The sequence below is a fragment of the Heptranchias perlo genome, chromosome 19 (genome assembly GCF_035084215.1).
Source record: "Heptranchias perlo isolate sHepPer1 chromosome 19, sHepPer1.hap1, whole genome shotgun sequence".
NCBI classification, from domain to species: domain Eukaryota; kingdom Metazoa; phylum Chordata; class Chondrichthyes; order Hexanchiformes; family Hexanchidae; genus Heptranchias; species Heptranchias perlo.
This window is the reverse complement of record NC_090343.1, coordinates 7728039-7751835: the sequence shown is the minus strand read 5'-3', so window position 1 is coordinate 7751835 and position 23797 is coordinate 7728039. Positions and strand designations below refer to the sequence as shown.

The window sequence follows — 23797 nt, the reverse complement described above, 5'->3', positions numbered from 1 at the left end:
CCCAGCAGGGCATTCTACACTACCATCCATAGAGGTCACTATAGTCATTGCTTCAGCTTAGTTAGAACTAACTGTATGTAAGAGACATTGCTGTTTTTGACTTACACGGGCAGGATTGGCAGATGTAAAGAAGCTTTGTCCTCCTTCTGTGTTAGCACATGGGACAGCTTCACTGCAGAATCTTTACAAAATAAGCTGCTCGCACATTAAATTAAGCCGTAGTCTGTTCTTTTCGCCTTCGATTAAATTAGTTGTTTCTCCACGTTCCCATTTAGACTCATCCCACAGAACGTTCCTCAGAATATAGGATGGCCGCATGAACTCTTTCAAGCTGGCAACCTTCCAGGATTGTCCAGGGATTAAAGATGAATCTCCTGGACATTGCTGTGAGCAACACCCGGAGAAAAAATTAGAAGGGTATTAAAAGAATTGTGGGGGGGTTTTTTTCATTTTTTTTTGAACACTTTCATTTATTAGTGAGAAGAAATATTGGAGGTGGGAGAAAAGGCGGTTTAACCAGGGGGGCCGAAGGTCACGTGATGAAACCTCCAGGAATACGTCCAACTAGAGTTGGCAACCCTCGCCTCCAAGGCCTCTGACCCCTGATATTTTTATAAGATTAATTTACCCGTAAAATTTCTTATTGTGACAATTGTAACACGCCACAGAAAATGTACATAAGAATTTTTAATGAAAGTGGCCTAGGGATTGTCCCTGTTTTGGGATGGGGTGCCTGACACAGTGGCCCTGAAATTCCTGGGTTGGGTAGGGCACTAGAGCATGCAAGAGAAACTTGTGATGACACTGTTAATGCAGTAGACCCAGTCCTTGAAGGACAGGGACGGTGGCAATGGCTGCTCGATACCTGAGAGATAGTCTCATTCAGCACAGCTTCACAAAATGGGTAGAGGACTATTTGAAACTCTCATCCCATCACAGATCTGCCTCCTCTCACCAAGCTCCCAATGGTTTATCTGAACTTCTCATCCAAAAAGACAGCGCCTCTGACAGTGCAGCACTCCCTCAGTACTGTACTGGCCAGCCTAGATTTTGTGCTCAAGTCTCTGAACTGGGGCCTGACTCCGAGGCGAGAGTACTACCCACTGAGCCACAGCTGACACCATATATATATGATGTGGAGATGCCGGTGATGACATTTGCTGGCTTTCTCTGCCTTCCGGATGTTTCTGCCTCTCTCTCTCTGTTTTTTTTTCTGTTTGTTTTTTTTTGACTGTATATTCGGGGGCTCTGTAGGTAACACCTCTCTGTATGAACACGGTGATTGCCTTGGCAACGGGCAGTTGCAAAGACTGTCTGTAATCACCATGTATTGTTCTGTGATTTATAAATGCGTAGGCTTCGAGGAGTTCCTGACATTTACCTGAGGAAGGAGGAAGCCTCCGAAAGCTTGTAAATTTCAAATAAAATCGTTGGACTATAACTTGGTGTTGTAAAATTGTTTATAACCATATATATGATGTGAAGGAAACAAACCAGTACTGTTAATTTTGGCATGCTTCAGCAGCATTCTATTATCATCTTATCAGGAAAGGAGTAGCTGGTAAAGAGATTGAAGAATACATAGAAACAGTAAAAAAAACAAAAGGTCTGCATTCTCATGAACCCACTGAAGGCACATCTCCATCCCCAACTGCCAGGCCAGAGTGGAAGCCAATTATGGCCTTTGCTTCTTCTTCGTGTGGTCAGATGCTGAACGTGGCACGTCCTCCTTCAGGAACTTGGCATTCTTTGGTTTTGCGTTGCTGTCTTCTGCAGGAGGAACGCATGGTATCAATCGGCTGCTGAAGTCTCCAGGTCCTGTTGTCACAAGCAGTCAGGATTTGTGCAACGAATGGTCATAATGGTAGGTGTGAGGGAGCAAGGAAATGGATGGGAGACTTCAGTGCACTAGTGTACATCACAGGATGTGAAACATGGAATGTAAGTGCTGCCAAGTGACTATGCTTCTGGGACAAGGGGGCTAGTTGCCCATGTGATACCCCAAGGGGCATTGATTGACTCTTGTCCTAGTGAATACCCATGTGCTTCTCTACAAGTCAGTCATCTGCCCGGTTATTCATCTGAAAACTCTTACCTTTGCTGATGTAGTGATGTAGAGGCTGGGTATCTTGCGGCGAGTGACTCACCTCCTGACTCCCGAAAGCCTTTCCACCATCTACAAGGCACAAGTCAGGAGTGTGATGGAATAGTCTCCACTTGCCTGGATGAGTGCAGCTCCAACAACACTCAATAAGCTTGACACCATCCAGGACAAAGCAGCCCGCTTGATTGGCACCCCATCCACCACCCTAAACATTCACTCCCTCCACCACCGGCGCACTGTGGCTGCAGTGTGTACCATCCACGGGATGCACTGCAGCAACTCGCCAAGGCTTCTTCGACAGCACCTCCCAAACCCGCGACCTCTACCACCTAGAAGGACAAGGGCAGCAGGCACATGGGAACAATACCACCTGCACGTTCCCCTCCAAGTCACACACTATCCCGACTTGGAAATATATCGCCGTTCCTTCATCATCGCTGGGTCAAAATCCTGGAACTCCCTTCCTAATAGCACTGTGGGAGAACCGTCACCACACGGACTGCAGCGGTTCAAGAAGGCGGCTCACCACCACCTTCTCGAGGGCAATTAGGGATGGGCAATAAATGCCGGCCTTGCCAGCGACGCCCACATCCCATGAACGAATAAAATAAAAAGTCATTAAACTTGTTCTAACCTCTTCTGCAAAGTCATCCTTGTGTTCAAATCCCTCCATGGCCTCGCCCCTCCTTGTCTCAATAACCTTCTCCCACCCTACAACTCTCCGAGATCTCTTTGTTCCTCCAATTCTGACTTCTTGTGCGTCCCCGATTTCCTTTGGCCCACCATTGGCGGCCGTGCCTTAAGCTGTCTGGGCCCTAAGCTGTGGAATTCCCTCCCTAAACCTTTCCCCCTCTCCGCCTCTCTCTCCTCGTTTAAGATGCTCCTTAAAATCTACCTCTTTGACCAAGCTTTAAGTCACCTGTCCTAATGTCTGCTTCTTTGGCTCTGTGTCAAATTTTGTTTTGTCTGATTATGCTCCTGTGAAGCGCCTTGGAACGTTTTACTACGTTAAAGGCGCTATATAAATGCAAGTTACTGTTGCAAAGGGGTCTTGGGGGGTTATGGAAGTACTGCTCACAGCCACCTCCTTCCACATGGCCCGTGCTTTTGCATGTGATGGCCTTTTCCTGGTGCACCAACAATAGCATCCCTTCATTATCTAACGTGGACCACCAGCACTTCCATATCAATCTCTATAAAATTAGAAGCTCACCTGTTTCCTTCTTTATCTCCTGCCAGTTCAGCCCCTCTTCCAGGAACCTGCCTAGAACTGCACAGAGCTCTTTAAATCGAGAAGTTGCTCTGACCGATTTTTCTGGGCATCCCTGGCGTATCTGACCCCCTGTTGGCAGCATGGCCGGTGGCAAGGGAGAGCATTGGCAGCAATAAAGTTGGTGGGAGTAGCATCAAAGACACTTTCGCAAAATTAACCAACCCCAGTAACAGATCCGCTCTCACTCTCGTGAACCCATCTTGTACGGTCTTCCTTGAAATGAAGACTCTTTAATGAAACAAAGTTGCCACTTGAAATAAATTCAACCTAACTCTGAACCTAACCCTAACCTTTACCTCATCAACCCTAACCTTAACTCTAGGCCAATCTTTACCCCCAACCCTAAGAGCAGCTTTAAGCCTAGGGTCAAACTCGAACTCTCAGCTCAACCCTAACCTTCAGTTGGGAGGATTTTATTCCAGGAGAAGATTTATCGAGCGACACTGGCAGCAACAAGATTGGGTGGAAGGCCATTGGTGGGGGGGTGCAAAAATACTGGGTGAAAGTGGTAGCAGTCTGGCAGCAGCCATAACAAGGCCAGCAGAGGTGGCAACAAGGCGGAGAGAATTCAACAACACAAAAGTTAGGTCAGTGTTTCAGGTGCAAAGCCTGCGTCAGATGGAATTGATAACAAAACGTTAACTCATCTTTTCTCTCTGTAAATGCTAATTTCCCTGCCGTGTGTTTCCAGCATTTAGGTGACTAAAAACTTGGTCAAAGAGGTAGGTTTTAAGGAGCGCCTTGGAGGAGGTGAGAGACGTAGAGGGAATTCCAGATCTTAGGGCCTAGAGTGCTGAAGGCATGGCCGCCAATGGTGGGGCGATGAAAATCGGGGATGTACAAGAGGCCAAAAAATACAGTAGATGCTAAGCTCAATTAATAATTTTAAATCTGAAATCAATAGATTTTTGCTAGCCAAAGGTATTAAGGAATATGGAGCCACGGTGGGTAAATGGAGTTAGGATACAGATCAACCATGATCGTATTGAATGATGGAACAGGCTCGAGGGGCTGAATGGCCTACTCCTGTTCCTATGTTCCTAAAGATGTTCACTGCTAAATTGCGAGAAGATCCTTGTTCTTTTGGAGGCATTTTCGATGAAGGGCACCTCAGTTGCCAAATTTTTCTTCACCTACTTTGGCTGCCATGGTGTGAATTCTCATCTGTGATTCCCTAACAAAATTCCCAATCTCGGCTGCATTACCAGCAGGAGAAAGTGAGCCAAATGTTTCCAACTTTCAAGGGAAGGGAATATTGGGGACAGTGAATCACTAAGATTCAGGGTAGCTCCCATAACCCTTTTTGATAAGAGACGTTGGCCTCTCTAAAACACACTAACAAATCCACGTCAAAGCACTAACAAATCCATGTTGAATTATGCAGTGGTTTTTGAGCTGTGACCACCAGGAGTTGGGTCGAGAGTCTCCAAAAACAACATTGAAAAGGTAAACCAGAAAATTGCTCTAAATTAAACAGCAAGCTTAGAACAAGGGGACACAGGTTCAAACTAGTAAAATGACAAATTTAAGATTGATATTAAGAAGTTCTTCACACAAAGAGTGATCAACACATGAAAAGAATCTCCCGGATTGAGTAGTGGAGGTTAAAACCCTCGAATCATTTAAGAAACGATTGGATGGTACAGGATCTATCGGGATGGGTGAACTAAGAAGGGGTTGAATGACCTCCCTCATGTGTAATTATCTTGTGATGTTATGAACTCTTTTCCAATAGAATCCTCACGGCCAGCAGAAAGAGACTCCTATACCATTTGTGAAAAAAACCTAGAATTCCGTTAGCTTTTTTTTCTGGGCCTTATCATCCTGAGGTGCTGCCTTTAATGTCCTGTGAACCCGTACCCCTAAATCTCTCTGCTCTTCCACATCACCAGACCCACTCCCAGGAGCCAGATCTGGCTCAGTGGGTTGCACTGTTGCCTCTTAGGCTAGGGGTTGTGGGTTCAAAAGCCCACTCCAGAGACTTAACCACATAATCCAGGCTGATACTCCCAGTGCAATACTGAGGGAGTGCTGCACTGTTGGAGGTGCTGTCTTTTGGATGAGACATTAGAAATAGAATCATAGAAAGGTTGCAGTGCAAAAGGAAGCCATTCAGCCCATCAAGTCCATGCTGGCTCTATGCAAGAGCAATCCAGCTTGTCCCATTCCCCGCCCCATAGCCCTGCAAATTTTTTCCTTTCAAATACTTATCCAGTTCCCTTTTGAAGGCCACGATTGAATCTGCCTCCACCACTCCCTCAGGCAGTGTATTCCAGATCCTAACCACTCGCAGTGTATAAAAGATTTTCTTCATGTCACCTTTGGTTCTTTTGCCAATCACCTTAAATCTATGTCCTCTGGCTCTTGACCCTTCCACCAATGGGAACAGTTTCTCTCTATCTACTCTGCCTAGACCCCTTCATGATTTTGAATACCTCTATCAAATCTCCTCGCAACCGTCTCTGTTCCAAGGAGAACAATCCCAGCTCCTCCAGTCTATCCACGCAACTAAAGTCCCTCATCCCTGGAATTAAACCGAGGCCCTGTCTGCCCTCTCAAGTGGATGTAAAAGATCCCGTGACACTATTTTGAAGAGGAGCAGGGGAGTTCTCCCGGTGCCCTGGCCAAATTGATCTCTCAACCAACATCACCAAAAATAGATGATCTGGCCATTTCTCTCATTGCTGTTTGTGGGAGCTTGCTGTGCACAAATGGGCTGGCTATGCACACACAACAGTTACTACACTTCAAAAGTGTTTAATTGGCTGTGAAGTGATTTGGGATGTGCTGAGGTTATGAAAAGTGCTATCTAAAAGTTCTTTCTTTATCTGGGCTGGATTTGAACCTCTGCTTCACAGGTGAAAGGGTAATGTGTGAGCCAGTACCTACAATTTTGCTTTTGTTGGATGCACTGTTTTCCTTGTTGTAGGAAAAGTATAAAGAAAAAAAACTTGCATTTATATAGTGCATTTCACGACCTCAGGACGTCCCAAAGCCAATGAAGTACTTTTGAAGTGTAGTCACTGTCGTAATGTAGGAAACGCGGCGGCCAATTTGCGCACAGCAAGATCCCACAAACAGCAATGTGACGATGACCAGATCATCTGTTTTATAGTGATGTCTGTTGAGGGATAAATATTGGTCAGGACACCCCTGCTCTTCTTCAAAATAGTGCCATGGGATCTTTTATATCTACCTGAGAGGACAGACAGGGCCTCGGTTTAACATCTCATCCAAAAGATAGCACAGCACTCCCTCACTGGAGTGTCAGCCTGGATTTTGTACTCAAGTCCCTGGGGTGGGACTTAAACCCACAACCTTCTGATTCAGAGGTAACATGCCACTCGCTGAGCCACAGCTGACACCTACAGTAGCATGCAACGGGTTAACCCATCTGCGAACTGTACCCCAGGGTCAGAGCAGTTCACCACCTAATTAACTAATCTCCCTGTTAGCTTTTTGCAATCATTGCTAGAAATCGCCTTACACGCTGAGATTGTTAGTATGTCATTAAAGGATTTTTCTGGACTTAGGCCTCATTTAACAAACTCTTCAGTACTCTCCTGACAACACACAGCCAGAGCAGGCCTTCATTAACACTACTTATTGGTGTTTATTGATCAGATCAGTTGAAAAGCACTTCTGTGGCCTCTAGTAACATCAGCAAAATAGAATTTGAACCTTGTGATCTGGTAATAAATGGTCCTACCTACCATGCTCTTGACCATTGACTGTCTGCCTACATAATAACCGTCACAGTGTTCCATAAAGTAATTCATTGTGTGAGGAACTTTGAGATATTTCAACGAAGTGGTGAGGTGCTGTATAATAATAAATAGCTGATGACCTCAATAAGGTTCCAATAACCCTCTGAAAATCAAGGATAGTCAATACCAAGAAATTCAGTTCAGTGTGTGGAGGGACTCAAAGCATAAACACCTGCACAGACCAGTTGGGCCGAATGGCCTGTTTCTGTGCTGTCAATTCTATGCAATATGTAGTTCTACGACTCTAAAGCTCAGTGGGAATAAGAATTAAGTTACTCTCAGGATGTAGCTTCACATGTATAGGGTTATTCAGATTACAGGGCGAGGCTAATACGTGTTATTGTATTGGCCCAGGGCCCACAGAGAGGAATGGCCCCAGAGGCCTCCTCCACCTCACAGGGAGTTAGCTGCTCCGGAGACTTGAGCACGTACTCCGGGCTGACACTCCCAGTGCAGTACTGAGGGAGCGCCGCACTGTCGGAGGTGCCGTCTTTTGGATGACGTGTTAAGCCGAGGCCCCATCTGCCCTCTCGGGTGGTCTTATAAAATGCAATGGCACTATTTCGAAGAAGAGCAGGGGAGTTCTCCCCGGTGTCCTGGCCAATATTTATCCCTCAACCAACATCTCTAAAACAGATTATCTGGTCATTTATCTCATTGCTGTTTGTGGGATCTTGCTGTGCACCAATTGGCTGCTGCATTTTTTTTTTATTCGTTCATGGGATGTGGGCGTCGCTGGCGAGGCCGGCATTTATTGCCCATCCCTAATCGCCCTTGAGAAGGTGGTGGTGAGCCTCCTTCTTGAACCGCTGCAGTCCGTGTGGTGATGGTTCTCCCACTGTGCTGTTAGGAAGGGAGTTCCAGGATTTTGACCCAGCATTACAACATTCCTACATTACAACAGTGACTACACTTCAAAGTACTCCAATGGCTGCGAAGTGCTTTGGGATGTCCCAAGGTGGTGAAAGGCACTGTATAATTGACCGGCTCGGGGCCTCGCGCAACTGCACGAGTTTCATGGCCATAACGCCGGCCCTGCCCACAGGCACCCAGACCGCTCCTCAGGAAAGTGTAAACGGGGTCACGAACCAACTCAATTGCCCCTCTTACAAGCTCCGCAAAGGTCAAAGGCCCAATTCTGCAAGACCCCTCGTTGCATAGGCAGGAACCTGGATCGTCCCCCGCCGCACGGGCACACAGGGATGCAAGTCGCCATTTTGTTTCTCCTTTGGACTGAAAGGCTGCAGCTTTCTGTCATATGAGGCCTTTGCGAACAGGCCCAGTACCACGGAGGATATTTGACAGCAGGGTAGCCCACACTGGTGTTGGAGCAGTAGATATTTCGGAGCAGTACGGGTTATATTTATGATGGAGAAGCTTTTGCTCATGTTTCTGGCAGGAAACACCTTTTATAGCAATCATACTGGCACAAATGATAGCCTCCTCTCACGCACATGTTGGGCTATATATATAAATGTAATCAGTTCTAGACACCGCACCTCAGGAAGGATATATTGGCCTTGGAGGGGGTGCAGCGCTGATTCACCAGAATGATATTGGGGCTAAAAGGGTTAAATTATGAGGCCAGGTTGCATAGACTAGGCTTGTGTTCCCTTAAGTATAGAAGATTAAGGGGTGATCTAATTGAGGTGTTTAAGATGATTAAAGGATTTGATAGGGTAGATAGAGGGAAACTATTTCCTCTGGTGGGGGGAGTCCAGAACAAGAGGGTATTAAAATTAGAGCCGGGCCGTTCAGGGGTGATGTCAGGAAGCATTTCTTCACACAAAGGGTAGTGGAAATCTGGAACTCTCTCCCCCAGAAAGCTGTTGAGGCTGGGGGTCAATTGAAAATTTCAAAACTGAGATTGATAGATTTTTGTTAGACGAGGGTATTAAGGGTTACGGAACCAAGGCGGGTAGATGGAGTTAAGATACAGATCAACTAGAATCTATAATTGAATGGTGGAACAACCTTGAGGGGCTGAATGGCCTCCTCCTGTTCCTGTGTTCCTATCTGCTGTACCTTGTTCAAACTCTTTTTGTGTGAAAGGTCTCATGCTCATCCAGGTGAGCCATATTAACACTGGGAAATGGGGCAGGTTCCATTTTGGACCCCCCATTCAGTGCCACTATCAAGCACTCCCAGGATAGATTCAAAGTAAAGCTTCCTTTTCGCTGCCCCAACAACATGTCTTGGGCCCAACCCCAGGAGAGCACCCCCTACTGCCGCAGCATGACATTCTTCTATTGCTCACAACTGTCATCGTGCCTCCTCTGAGTAAGACTGTTAATTTTATGCCAACTAATGCCAAATTTGGGGCGCTTTTATGCTGTGGGCCCCACATTGACTAGAAGACAGACAGTAGCTTTAATCCCATTATTCTGGACCGGATTTGAACCCAGGTCCTATAAATGCAATCCACCACACCAGAAATGTTTTAATATTGTCCTCACTGACTCCTCGTCCCCCCCAGCACCTCAAGTTTAAAATTCTCATCCTCGTGTTTAATTCCCACCACGGCTTCGCCCATTCCTACCCCTGTAAGCTTCCCGAGCTCCGGAATCCCACTAGAACTGTGTGTTCCTCTGACTCTTGTGCTCCCCCTCCCTTCCCTCCACCATTGGCAGCTGTGTCTTCAGCCACCTTGGTCCCGGGCTCTGGAATTCCTTCCCTAAACCTCTCCGCCTTTCTCCCTCCTCCTTAAAGACCCCCCTTAAAAACCACCTATTTCACCCTTCCTAATTACAGAGAATGCACAGCACAGAAACAGGCCATTCGGCCCAACTGGTCTATGTCGGTGTTTATGCTCCACACGAGCCTCCTCCCTCCCTATTTCATCTAACCCTATCAGGATACCCTTCTATTCCTTTCCCCCTCATGTGTTTATCTAGCTTCCCCTTTAAATGCATCTATGCTGTTCACCTCGACTACTCCATGTGGTAGCAGGTTCCGCATTCTAACTGATCTCTCGTTCTTTGGCTCAGTGTTTACTCACACCTCTGTGATGCGCATTGGGACATTTTTCCACATTCAAGGTGCTATCTAAATAAATCACTTCATTTTACATTCGGGAATTGGCCCCAGCAACCAGGTTCACCTTGTAAGCAAGTGCATATTTTATGCAAAAAATCTTATAGAACTGGGCCAAAGTGGCTTTCGCACAATGTATTGACAACACTGGGCTGTATTTTTGCGATCTGAAAAGGGTGTGTATGATATGTGTGTGTGCAAGCCGTACATAAGTAATTACGGCACAATGCACATACTGTAATAAGAGTAACACTCATGTCTGGCCATAAAGATACTGTATTCCTGAAATCCAGGGTCACTGAGGGTTGAGAATAGAAAGGTACGGTTTAGATTTCAGTTTAGATAAAGGTGCTTTTGCACGAAGCTCAGGAAATCCTGTTCACTGTAAACACTACAGATGAGGCCCCTCTTTATCTTTAAACCGTTCGGAATGAAAACATCAAGTGGGAACTTCTCCTCACCTTCCAGTTTTTCGGGGCCTCCCGTAGATGAACCTGGATTTCCCCCCCCCCCCCTCTTCCCTTGCAGGCCGGCCTATCCACATGAGGGTTTACTGGACCCGGAGTCAGGAGTAGGAGCCAGGGTTGCCAACCCTCCAGGATTGTCCTGGAGTCTCCAGTAATGAAAGATTAATCTCCAGGGCAATGCTGCGAGCAAACACCCGGGAGAAAACTCATCGCAGCATTAAAGATGATTGTGGTTTTTAAAAAGTTTTCATTGAACACTCTTGTTTATTAGTTATAAAAATATTGGAAATGGGGGAAAAGGACTCTTTGACTAACAGTCAAGAATCATCCAATCGGGGTAACGAAGAACATGTTCTCTTTCCAATTGGTGTGGGAAGGAGATGCTTCCCAAGGATGGATGTGTCAGGCGGCCAACGGCAGGAGAGTGGAAGCAAGGCGGTAGGGGGTGGGAAATTATGTGATGACTAGCGAGAAAAGTTAACCAGGCTCTCGGTTCCCGATCGGCATCCAGTGACTTTTGCTGGGAAAGTGTGTGTGTGCGTGTGTGTGTGTGTGTGTTCGGGTGTGCACGCAGCTGGGGCTGGGTTGGACTTGTCCAACAGCGTCGCCTCTCCCCCCCAGGTAAAAACACACCCAGTTAACACCCGCTCCTCAGGCTCACACCTAAAGGATGGTCACTGGGCAGAGGTATCGTTGGGTGGGTGAGGCCTACAAAGCCGAGGAGAAAATTGAGCGTGAGAGGGAGGCAAAATGAAACGTTTCTTGCGTCTGTAGACGTTTGCTTCTTTAACGCGGCTCTGAAGAGTTTCTTCTGTCGGTGGGAGATTTTTGATGATGTCCCGTTCACAGCTGCACCTGTCTCCTGGTACAAGCCAGAACCTGCATTCTGTCTTAATATCCAGAGTGTGCCCCTTGGCCAGTGCATTCCACAAACAGCTCAGTCTCTTTTTTATTAATGTTATTTAAATTTATTATCATAGAATCATAGAATCATAGAAGTTTACAACATGGAAACAGGCCCTTCGGCCCAACATGTCCATGTCGCCCAGTTTATACCACTAAGCTAGTCCCAATTGCCTGCACTTGGCCCATATCCCTCTATACCCATCTTACCCATGTAACTGTCCAAATGCTTTTTAAAAGACAAAATTGTACCCGCCTCTACTACTGCCTCTGGCAGCTCGTTCCAGACACTCACCACCCTTTGAGTGAAAAAATTGCCCCTCTGGACCCTTTTGTATCTCTCCCCTCTCACCTTAAATCTATGCCCCCTCGTTATAGACTCCCCTACCTTTGGGAAAAGATTTTGACTGTCTACCTTATCTATGCCCCTCATTATTTTATAGACTTCTATAAGATCACCCCTTAACCTCCTACTCTCCAGGGAAAAAAGTCTCAGTCTATCCAACCTCTCCCTATAAGTCAAACCATCAAGTCCCGGTAGCATCCTAGTAAATCTTTTCTGCACTCTTTCTAGTTATTAATGATTTTTTTTTTGATTCAGGTGGGGAGGGGATTCGGGGGTTGGGGGGGAGAGTGCTGGATTTACACTCCTGAGTTACCGCTTGTTAAAATCAAAAGATGGAATGCGAAGAAAGTACAAATGAAAAAATTGCTGAGTGTCCACACGCAGAGCTTGCCAGATGAGGGCCTCAGTGATCTAAACTTCGCAGTGAATGAAGCTCCAGCCTCTCCAATAAGGCACGTCAGAGACTCTGGGAACATAGGAACAGGAGGAGGCCATTCAGCCCCTTGAGTCTGTTCTGCCATTCAATGAAATCATGGCTGATCTGTATCCTAACTTCTATCTACCCACCTTGCTTCTGTAACCCTTAATCCCCTCGCCTAACAAAAATCTATCAATCTCAGTTTTGAAATTTTCAATTGACCCCCCAGCCTCAGCAGCTTTTTGGGGGAGAGAGTTCCAGATTTCCACTACCCTTTCCTGACATCACCCCTTGAACCTCCTAGCTCTAATTTTAAGGTTCTAGACTCCCCCCACCAGAGGAAATAGTTTCTCTCCATCTATCCTTTCAATTCCTTTAATCATCTTAAACAGCTCAATTATATCATCCCATAATCTTCTATACTCAAGGGAATGTTAGCCTAGTCTATGCAATCTGTCCTCATAATTGAACCCTTTATGCCCCGGTATCAATCTGGCGAATCTATGCTGCACGTCCTCCAAAGCCAATATATCCTTCCTGAGGTGCGGTGCCCAGAACTGAACGCAGTCTCTCTAAATGTGGTCTGACCAGAGTTTGGTACAAACTGTATTCCAGCCCCCTTGAGGTAAAGGCCAACATTCCATTAGCCATTTACATGATTTTTTTTGTACCTGCGCACCAGCTTTTCGAAGCTTCAGCCTTTCCAGTTTGACCCGTCAGAGACTCTGGGAACGAGATGAGAACATTCAGGAGAACGCAAAATCTTCCCACCCCTTTGCGACATTTACAGTTTATTTTTTAAAATGGTTTTCACTCTCTCACATTAATTCAGCTTCACGGTGTTGATTTGGACACACAACCCTCTGGACGATAGACCTTCCAGCCTTGTGGGTGGCAAGTGTAGCTAAATTGGCCAAATAAGAGATCCAGAAGCTGCTTTGGATTCCTAGATGTTCTGGGTCTAAATGGCCCCAGATATAATTGTAGCTCTGAGATTTATCCCTCTCAGCTGCCTCTGTCCTCAATTCTAGCCCTCACTAGCTCGCAAGCAGGGGCAGCGAGTGGTTTATACTGACACAAATGGGACTGAAGGTTGTAACAAACTCCTCCTCTACTCAGTTTGATATAAGATATGCCAGAAAAGTAGCTAATGAGATTAGTAAACATGTAATAAAAAAATGGGTGATGTTTAACTGCTTCAGGCTGAGAGAGGGATTGTTCTTGTTTACTCAAGACGCTCGACACCATCCAAGATAAAGCAGCCCGCTTGATTGGCACCCCATCCACCACCCTAAACATTCACTCCCTTCACCACCGGCGCACAGTGGCTGCAGTGTGTACCATCCACAGGATGCACTGCAGCAACTCGCCAAGGCTTCTTCGACAGCACCTCCCAAACCTGCGACCTCTACCACCTAGAAGGACAAGAGCAGCAGGTACATGGGAACAACACCACCTGCACGTTCCCCTCCAAGTCACACACCATCCTGACTTGGAAATATATCGCCGTTCCTTTATCGTCGCTGGGTCAAAATCCTGGAACTCCCTTCCTAACAGCACTGTGGGAGAACCTTCACCACACGGACTGCAGCGGTTCAAGAAGGCGGCTCACCACCACCTTCTCAAGGGCAATTAGTGATGGGCAATAAATGCCGGCCTCGCCAGCGACGCCCACATCCCATGAACGAATTTTTAAAAAATGAGGGTGTTAATTTCAAAATGAGTGTGAGTTGGAAGTTCTGGGAGAGGGGAACCGGACTCCTCTACACATACAGACAGACACACACCCAGACACACACCCAGACACCCAGACACACATACCCAGACACATACACACAACCAGACACACACTCAGATACACACACACACACACACACAGAGGCAAACACATACATCCAGACACACACCCAGTCACACACCCAGACACAGACACACACCCAGACACCTTGCCAAATGCACACACCGACACACACACCTATCCACACATACACCGACACACACACAGACGCACACACACCCCCAGACACACAAACACCCTCAGACACACATACTCATGCACACACACACACACACCCAGACACACACACACACACACCCTGGTTAATCCTGGTTAATCTTTCTTTTCATCGTCTTTTTGGCTAGTTTAGTGTTGGACTAGGCAGCAGCCTGGCCTCGCCAAAGTAACTGCAGTAAACTCATAGCTGCTATCAGGTAATGATTTATTTTGCTCCCATTACCCGGGTAGGTACTCGGGGAATGTAGCAATTAGCCACAACTAACTCATCTTTCGGTAAACTCAGCCATAGTCAGGTTTGACGCCCACCTTGATTAGGTTGCAGAGAGGGCAGCAATTTCCACCACAGATTTACACTTGCAACCAGTAGAACCATACAAAGCGCCTGTTGTGTGTCCATGCTGTGGTCAAGAGAACAGTCGCCATGTAAAAGAAAAAAAGACTTGCATTTATGCAGCACCTATCATGACCTCAGGACATCCCAAAACACTTTACAGCCAATGAAGTACAGTCACTGTTGTGATGTAGGAAACACAGCAGCCAATTTGTGCACAGCAAGGTCCCACAAACAGCAATGTGATAATGACCAGATAATCTGTTGTAGTGATGTGGGTTGAGAGATAATTATTGGCCAGGGCACTACTCTTCTTTGTAATAGCACCATTGGAACCTTTAGGTACAATCTGAGATGATAGATAGGACCTTCAGCTTAATGTCTCATCCGCTGACAGTGCAGGGCGCTCTCGGTACGTGCCCTGGGAGAGTCAGCCTAGATTTTGTACTCAAATCTTTTGAAGTGGGACTTGAACACACAACCATTCTGACTTAGTCAGCGATATTGCTACCCACTGAGCCACTGCTGACACCTAAAAGGGCTGTCCTCTCACTCGCTGTCCATACAGCTTACCCCAGTATGAATTAATTGCTTCAACGGGGAAAGTGAAGGGGAGAAAACCACTCGTGGAGGAAGAGGCATCGAAATTGCTGGAAAATTCAGGAGGAATGTTTGTTCAGCAGAGGGACAGGATTGTGCTGAGCTGTGGGGAAGCAGAAAAATGTCAATTGATTTGGAAATGCTGGGCAAGCATAACAACAGCCAATCAGCGAACAGAGAATTTACCAAATGGTTCCAAATCCACCTAAAGTAAAACATCTGTTTTCGCACTAGGCCAGGCCGGGTCTCCAGATCTCGGCTTTACAATCCAAGAGAGTGGCAGCACACTTTTCAGGACCCTGCGTCCTTTCACACTTACAAACCATCGCACTCATCCACCCCTCTGCCTCCCAACACGCAGGCATCAACAGGAAAACTTCAACCAGACCTGCGTCGTTAAAAATTCCAGGGAGACTTTTCTCCGCTCTTTTTGCTAAAGGTGCTGACTCTTGCTGGGGCAGGGCATGGGGCCAAGGGTACTGGCAGTCCTCCAGCAGGAACAGGAGGAGGCCATCCAGCCTCTCGGGCCTGTTCCGCCTTTCAATTGGATTGTGGCTGATCTGCACCTCGACTCCATTTTACTGCCTCCAGCTCCCTATCCCCTGATACCCCTTACCCAACAAAAAAATCTTAGCGATCTCAGCCTCCATCAGACCTCAGACTGAAAGCTCCAATTGACTCCCAGCATCCAGAGCCTTTTGGGGGAGAGAGTTCCAGATTCCTACTACCCTTTGTGTGAAAATCCGTTTCCCGATTTCCCTCCTAAACGGCCTGGTTCTAATTTTGACATCATGTCCCCTTGTTCTTGATTCCCCCACCGGAGGAAGTAGTTTCTCCGTATCTACCCGATGGAACTAATTTAATTAAAAGAGACCCTCCGTGGATTCATACAAACTGGAGGTAAGGGTAAGGAACAGGCTTTTGATTGAGATCCCTCTTGTATTTTTATGCAAATAGTCCAGGCCCCTCGTCCTTTCTTTTTCTCTTTCTTGAGTTTGTGACTGTGTTAAACACCTCGTCTACACCTCCAAACACTAACATCGCACCATAATTCAGAGTTTAAAGCACAGAGGATTGTGCTGTGCAACATTAATAATGAAACCTGTCCTCTGTCCACTATTTGATCAAAGCATCAACCTGTTTTAAGCCTCTTTTTCTCTTTCTCTCTCTCTTTCTTTCTTGCCCTCTTTCTTTTCTTTCATCCCCTCTAACTGGAAGGGTATCAGAACTGTTGTGTGGGTAGTTGTACGCCAGTGTGAGACTATGTATGGTTGTAAATTGTACTTGCCTGTATGTGATGTAGCTGTTGGACTTTAAGCATGAGTGTGGCCTTTGCTCTGTCACTTCTAGCAGTGGGGATTACAGTATTCAAACAAATGATACAGATTTTCCAATAACAATTATAATATTGTGTCCGTATTCATATCTGCAGGTGACTCCATCCCCTCGGATAAGGAGCCCGGCCCAGTCTGAATGTCTATTGTTGACGAGTCGAGCTCTGATTATTGCTGTCACTCTGATTTCCCACACAAAGCTCTGAAATGCCAACCCCCATCGCAGGTATAGGAAGGCAGTCCCAGAGGGAGCGGCATTAGAATCACTGATATTTCAGACTGAGTGTCAGTGTCTGCACACAGCCTGTCAGCAGCAGTCGGTCAGGATGTTGTCGACCTTTTCTGTCGGCATCATTTTTATTTTGGGGCTTAGGGGTTTTTTTTTGCGGGGGATCGGAATTCATTTTGTCTTTTCAGGCAAACAACAATGTAAGAAGGAAGACAACATTAGGGGTTATATATATATGTCTTATATCCCGCACCTGCCCTGCTCTGTGGGCTTTCAATAAAATTCCTCATATTTTTCTTTCCTGTCACCGCCTCTAAGGTTTCAATCATTGACAAGCCTTCTGGTGATCATTTCATAGAATTACATAGAATTTACGGCACAGAAACAGGCCATTCGGCCCAACTGGTCTATCCCGGTGTTTATGCTCCACACGAGCCTTCTCCCTCCCTACTTCATCTCACGCGATCAGCATATCCTTCTATTCCTTTCTCCCTCATGTGTTTATCTAGCTTCCCCTTAAATGCATCTATGCCAGTCCTTGTGGTAGCAAGTTCCACATTCTAACCACTCTCTGGGTAAAGAAGTTTCTCCTGAATTCCCTATTGGATTTATTAGTGACTATCTTCTATTTTATGGCCCCTCGTTCTGGTCTCCCCACAGGTGGAAATATTTTCTCTACATCTACCCTATCAAACCCTTTCATAATTTTAAAGACCTCAATCAGGTCACCCTTCTCTTTTCTAGAGAAAAGAGCCCCACCCTGTCCAGTCTTTCTCTGATAGGTATAACTTCAAACATTTCCCTCACATCTTCAACCCCACCAACTCACCTTCACTCAGACACCCCCAGCTCCTTTACAAACGCACTCTCCCACCCCCACCTTCCCCTCCTCTGGCCCTCCACCCACCCTGACACTGCTGACTGCATTGGCCTACTCAAGAGCTCTCTTGGTTCTGCTTTTGATCCCGTTGTCCCTGTTAAGTCACTCATGGTCTTCCACCTCCACCTTAGGCAAAATCACCAATGACATCTTCTGTAATTGCTTCAAAGGTACATTTCCCTCCTTGTCCTCCGCCATTTCTTTGAGTATTTGATGGGGCCAACATTGCAACCTCCTCCACTGCTTCTCCTCCATAGTTTACTTTGGCAGGACCACTCCTACTGCCCTAACATAGCCAGCAATGGCTTCTCCTCCCTTCCCACATGGTTACGACAACAACTTGCATTTATATAGCACCTTTAACACAGTAAAACGTCCCAAGGCTCTTCACAGGAGCGATTATCAAACAAAATTTGACACCGAGCCACATAAGGAGATATTAGGACAAGCGACCAAAAGCTTGGTCAAAGCGGTAGGTTTTAAGGAGGGTCCTAAAGGAGGAGAGAGAGGTAGAGAGGCGGAGAGGTTTGGGGAGGGAATTCCAGAGCTTAGGGCCCAGGCAGCTAAAGGCACGGCCGCCAATGGTGGAGTGATGAAAACCGGGGATGCTCAAGAAGCCAGAATTGGAGGAGCGCAGAGATCTCGGAGGGTTGTAGGGCTGGAGGAGGTTACAGAGATAGGGAGGGGCGAGGCCAAGGAGGGATTTCAAAACAAGTAAGACAATTTTCGGTCTTCTCCTTTTCCTCGTTTGCATGTTCCCCATTGGCAACTGATGCCCATAGACATGGGGTCAGTTCCAAGTTGCGGATGGACCAGAACTTTCTCCAGTTGAAGCAATCTTATTTACGTCCAGTCAAAAACGTCCTATCCTTGACCCCAACTTCGCCTCCCTCCCCGGCTGCTCACTCAAGCTGAACCATACTGCGTGCAACCTCAGTGTTCTGTTTGACCCTGAACTCAGCTTCAAATCCCGGCCTTGAAATTCTTGATGCCGCGTTCGTTTTACAGGCGTGCAGTACGGTGGGCAGCATACGCACGTGCCTTCCACACCGGCAGTGCGACGCTCCCCATATTGGTAAAGGCTTCAGTATAGGCGTCCAGGGCTTGCACCTGAAACTGACGGTAATCCAATTTCGTTTACAAGTAGGAGGCCTGACGCCTGTTTGAGGGCCCCCTCTCCCGAAATTGGTCTGCCCTGAAGGTAGCCAGCCCCTGGTCCGCTGGGTTCAGGATAACCAGGTCTACAAGCCGTCTAAAGGAGGTAAATTTGTGTTCTTTAGATTTGAGGTTAGGATCAGATCAGCCTTGATCTTATTGAATGGCGGAGCAGGCTCGAGGGGCCGATTGGCCTACTCCTGCTCCTATTTCTTATGTTCTTATGTTCTTCTGAATAAAAATACTTACATGAATGTGGCAAGAAGCATTCCTCCCTGTTGCACGGCAGTTCTGAAGACCCCGTGTTCTGCGGCCCCTTCCTGATTGCCTTCCCCCTCCCGATCGTCCCACTCCTCCCAATCGTCCCACTCCTTCCGAACATTCCCCTCCCTCCCGATTGTCCCCTTCCCCCTCGATCATTCCCCTCCCCCCCGATCCTCCACATTCCTCTCGATCATTCCCCTCCCTCCTGAAACCCCCCCACCCCCCCGTTCCCCCTGATCGCTCAGTGGCTCGCAACTCGGTGGCAATATGCCGATGAGGCCCGAGGCCCAATTTCAGGTGAGCCTCGGGCCTCCGGCTTCCGGCATGCGTTTCCGATGGTTGGAGATCCAATTTAAAACGTCATATTGAAGGGAACCGAAAGACAAGGGTGGGAGCGAGACTTTTCCGTTTGGGCACCGAATGGGCACAATGTTGGTGATCTGCCCAAAGTTGATTGGGCCTCATTAAGATTCTAACGGCGAGTGCGGGCACTGGATGGCGTAAAATCAGGCGGCCGGTAAAGTCGGGAGGGGGAGGAGGAGGGGGAGGTGGCGTGATTGGGCCAGAATATTTTCACGGCTGATCTGTATCCTAACTCCATCTACCCGCCTTGGTTCTGTAACCCGCAATACGTTTGCCTAACGAAAATCTATCAATCCTCCTTCCCCCCCCCCGACTGCTTAAACAATCACTCATCTTATTAAATAAAATCAGAAAATGCTGGAGTAGCTCAGCAAGTCAGGCAGCATCTGTGGAGAAAGAAACAGAGTTAACGTTTCAGGTCGAAAACCTTTCGTCAGAGCTGGAAGATGTTAAAGAGTTAAAGGTTTTTAAGCAAGTACAGAGCCAGGGAAAGGGGAGGGAGGCGAGGGGAGGACAAAAGGGATGGTCTGTGATAGGGTAGAGGGCAACAGTGATTAAATCACAAAAGGGATGATGGTGCAGGGCAAGGAGGGTGGTAATGGGACAAGTAAAGAAACAAAAGATGGGTCTAGAGGAGCTGTAAATGGCAACAGCAGAACCATTACCAGCAGCTGCAGTCCCACAAAAAAAATGGGAGCAGTGGTTATGGCCTGAAGTTACTGAAATCAATGTTGAGTCTTATTGCTGTTTGTGGTGCAAAATGCCTGCCTGCGTCGCCATAGCTACTGTGCGCCAAAAGTGAGGACACGTTGAAATGTTTTAATGACGTGAAAGAGTGCTGCATAAACGCAAGGATTTCATTTCCTTCATGATATTTTAATTGGAATTGGGACAGCAAGGGCCTTATGATGTGCGATGAATCCTGAAACCAGAACAGATGGGGCTTGTCAATCACAGTCAAACTCAGACCCGTAACGCCTGGGCCCTGGAGCCTGGCTGATGAATGAGCTCAGAATGTGTTAGTTACTGAGATTGAAAGGCCCCCTCTGTTTTCACTCAGGTGTGACCTCACGATAGTTGCCACGTCAACGGACATGCTGAAGAAATATCTTAAAATATCCATTTCTTTGAAATGGATGAAGCACAAACACACATATACACACACACACATACACATACACACAAACACACACATACACATACACAAACACACATATACACACGCACATACACATACACACAAACACACATACATACACACACATACACACACACACACATTTACACACACATACACATATACACACACATACACATACACACACAAACGCACACACACACATACATATACACACACACACACATATACACACACACATACACATATACACACACATACACATACACACACAAACGCACACACACACATACATATACACACACACACACATATACACACACACATACACATATACACACACATACACATACACACACAAACGCACACACACACATACATATACACACACACGCACATATATACACACACACACACACACACCCCAAAAACTATATAGTCTAACCTCAAGCTGTAAATCAGTCTCTTCCAACCTACACATTGCTGGTAAAGATCATAGAATCACACAGCACACAAGGAGGCCATTCAGCCCATTGTGCCTAAGACAGCTCTTTGAAACAGCTCTCCAATTAGTCCTGCTCCCCCCTGCTCTTTCCCCATATCCCTGCAAATGTTTCCCTTTCCAGTATTTATCCAATTCCCTTTTGAAAGTTACTGAATCTACTTCCACCGCCCTTTCAGGCAGCGCATTCCAGATCATAACAACTCGCTGCGTAAAAAAAAATCTCCTCATCTCCCCCCTGGTTCTTTTGCCAAGGTCTTGGTTATTGGTCACTCGACTCCTCAAATTTAAAATTCTCATCTTTGTCTTTAAATCCCTCCATGGCCTCGCCCCCTCCCCTGTCTCTGCAGCCTCCACCAGCCCTACAACCCTCCGAAATCACTGCGTTCCTCTGACTCTGACCTTTGGTGCATCCCTTTGACCCACCACTGACAGCCCTAGCCCCACTCCCTGGGATTCCCTCCACCCCTTCTACCATTCCGTCTCCGCCGAATCTCTTTTTGACTTGCCATCCGTTTTCCTGTGCAAAGCGCCATTGGACATTTTCCCATGTTAAAGTGGCTATATAAATACAAGTTGCTTTTGACAAGCAGTAACTGGTCCTTCCACGATCCACAATTGGTGCCCAAGCATCTCACCTTAAAGTTCTTTCCATGACACTTCCTGGTCAAAGCTCTCCCAGGGGCTCATTTGGTGCATTTGCTGCCCAGTTTGGAAGTGTACCATGCACACCAGTTACCAGCCTGTGCTGAATTAGCTTATCTCAGTCTGGGCAGTAGGTGGTCCATTACAATTGAGCTCAGCATCCCCGGGCCAGGGAAGGAAAAAAATAAACTGGCATCGTAGAATCGTAGAGCACAGAAGGAGGCCATTCGGCCCATCGAGCCTGTGCCGGCTCTTTGAAAGAGCTGTCTAATTACTCTCATGCCTCTGCTCCATTCCCGATAGCCTTCCCCGTGAGATTAGATTGCTGTCCCCGCTGGAAAGTGCACGTGCGTGGATATCAGTCGAGGGCAGAAATGGGTTTGCCTGTGATGCCCCCCATGGTCGACGAGCCTGCCGGCGCTCACTGTCTAGGCTCACCCATAAAGAGTGACCACTTGACCGAGTTCTCTGCCGGTGCCCGTGAGTTAACATTTTCAGGAAAGAAGGGGAAAAAAAAACTTTAAAAGCCCCGATTAAGTTAATTGGTTGATTAAATAATGAGCTCCCAGAGGCGGCCATTTGTTGCCGATTTCCCCGTGTTGGACACGAGTTGCTGATTGTCCCTGTGCGCCACGTCTACCCCGAGGATGATGAAGAAAACCCTGCATGTTTTTCTCCAATTCCCTGCCCTCTTGCTATTCGTGAATGTGTCGACTGTGGCTCACAGGGTAGCACGCTCGCCTCTGAGTCAGTCGAGCTGTGGGTTCACCACCTACTCCAGTGCAGTACTGGGGGAGTGCTGCACTGTTGGAGGTGCCGTCTTTTGGATGAGACGTTAAACCGAGGTCCCGTCTGCCCTCTCAGGTGGACGTAAAACATCCCGTGGCCACTATTTTGAAGAAGAGCAGGGGTGTCCTGGACAATATTTATCCCTCAACGAACACCTAAAAAAGATTATTTGGTCATTATCACATTGCTGTTTGCGGGATCTCGCTGTGCGCAAATTGGCTGCCACGTTTCCTACATTACAACAGTGACTACACTTCAAAAGTGCTTCCTTGGCTGTAAAGCGCTTTGGGACGTCCTGAGGTAGTGAAAGGCGCTATATAAATGCAAGTTCTACCTTTCTTTCTTACCTGGACAATCTGTGATTACTGAAATGTTACTTTTGCCTTTTAATTTAATTGTTTTTTAAACCCCACCCCCCCGCCCCCGCCGAGGTACTTAATGTAAAACTTCAGGTTTTATGGCCCGAGGCCCTGGGGGTGTCTGTAGAAGACACTGAAAGTGTTTCGTCTCCTTCACAGGCTCAGAGCGGAAAACCCAGACAAGCAAGATAGAAAGGAAAGACATTAAAAAGACGGACCGAGAAAGGAAATTAAAATCTAACTTGGGGTGAACATCCTGTGCTCATTTTCTTTAAACGAAACTTCAAAGAGGTGCGGTTAATTTTGGAAGCTTACCTTCAAAAGGAAGAGCTTTGATGTGAACTGCTGAATCGGCTAAAGGAGAGATTAACTGTTAACAGTTTCACAATCTGCTTCTCCCTCTGTCGTTTGCCATTAACCCTTTGGAGACCTCATTTAGTAAGGCTGACAAAAGGAAGTGTTTTATTTATTTTTCGACTGTGGGACTGCACGGCCGGAGAGCTCAGGACTCACCACGTGCCCAGTTCCATTGGTGTCGGTCGGCACCTAATCCAAGCGTTCGTGTCTAAGCCCGGACGCTGCACGTCCCGATTTTAACTACTCTCCGGCCTGGCAGCAATCGGGCGGTGGTGGACGGCGGGGGGGGGCAGTTAAAATGAGGGTCGTCACTTACGTCCCTCTGATCCCGCTGCCTCCCCTCCGTGTCCCATAAGAACTTGAGAAATAGGAGCAGGAGTAGGCCATTCGGCCCCTCGAGCCTGTTCCGCCATTCAATCAGATCATGGCTGATCTTCAACCTCAACTCCACTTTCCCGCCCGATCCCCATATCCCTTCATTCCCCTAGTGTCCAAAGATCTATCGATCTCAGCCTTGAATATA

General features: G+C 47.0%; 1 long non-coding RNA gene across 1 annotated transcript; it reads right to left on the bottom strand.

Moving 5' to 3' along the window:
* Positions 1-1457: 1457 nt before the first annotated feature.
* On the bottom strand, positions 1458-23266 carry LOC137335410 (uncharacterized). The gene is made up of 3 exons (XR_010966402.1): positions 23233-23266; positions 2096-2176; positions 1458-1770 (listed from the first exon to the last, which is right to left on the bottom strand). It is a non-coding gene; the product is annotated as an uncharacterized lncRNA (long non-coding RNA).
* Between the last annotated feature and the right edge of the window lie 531 nt (positions 23267-23797).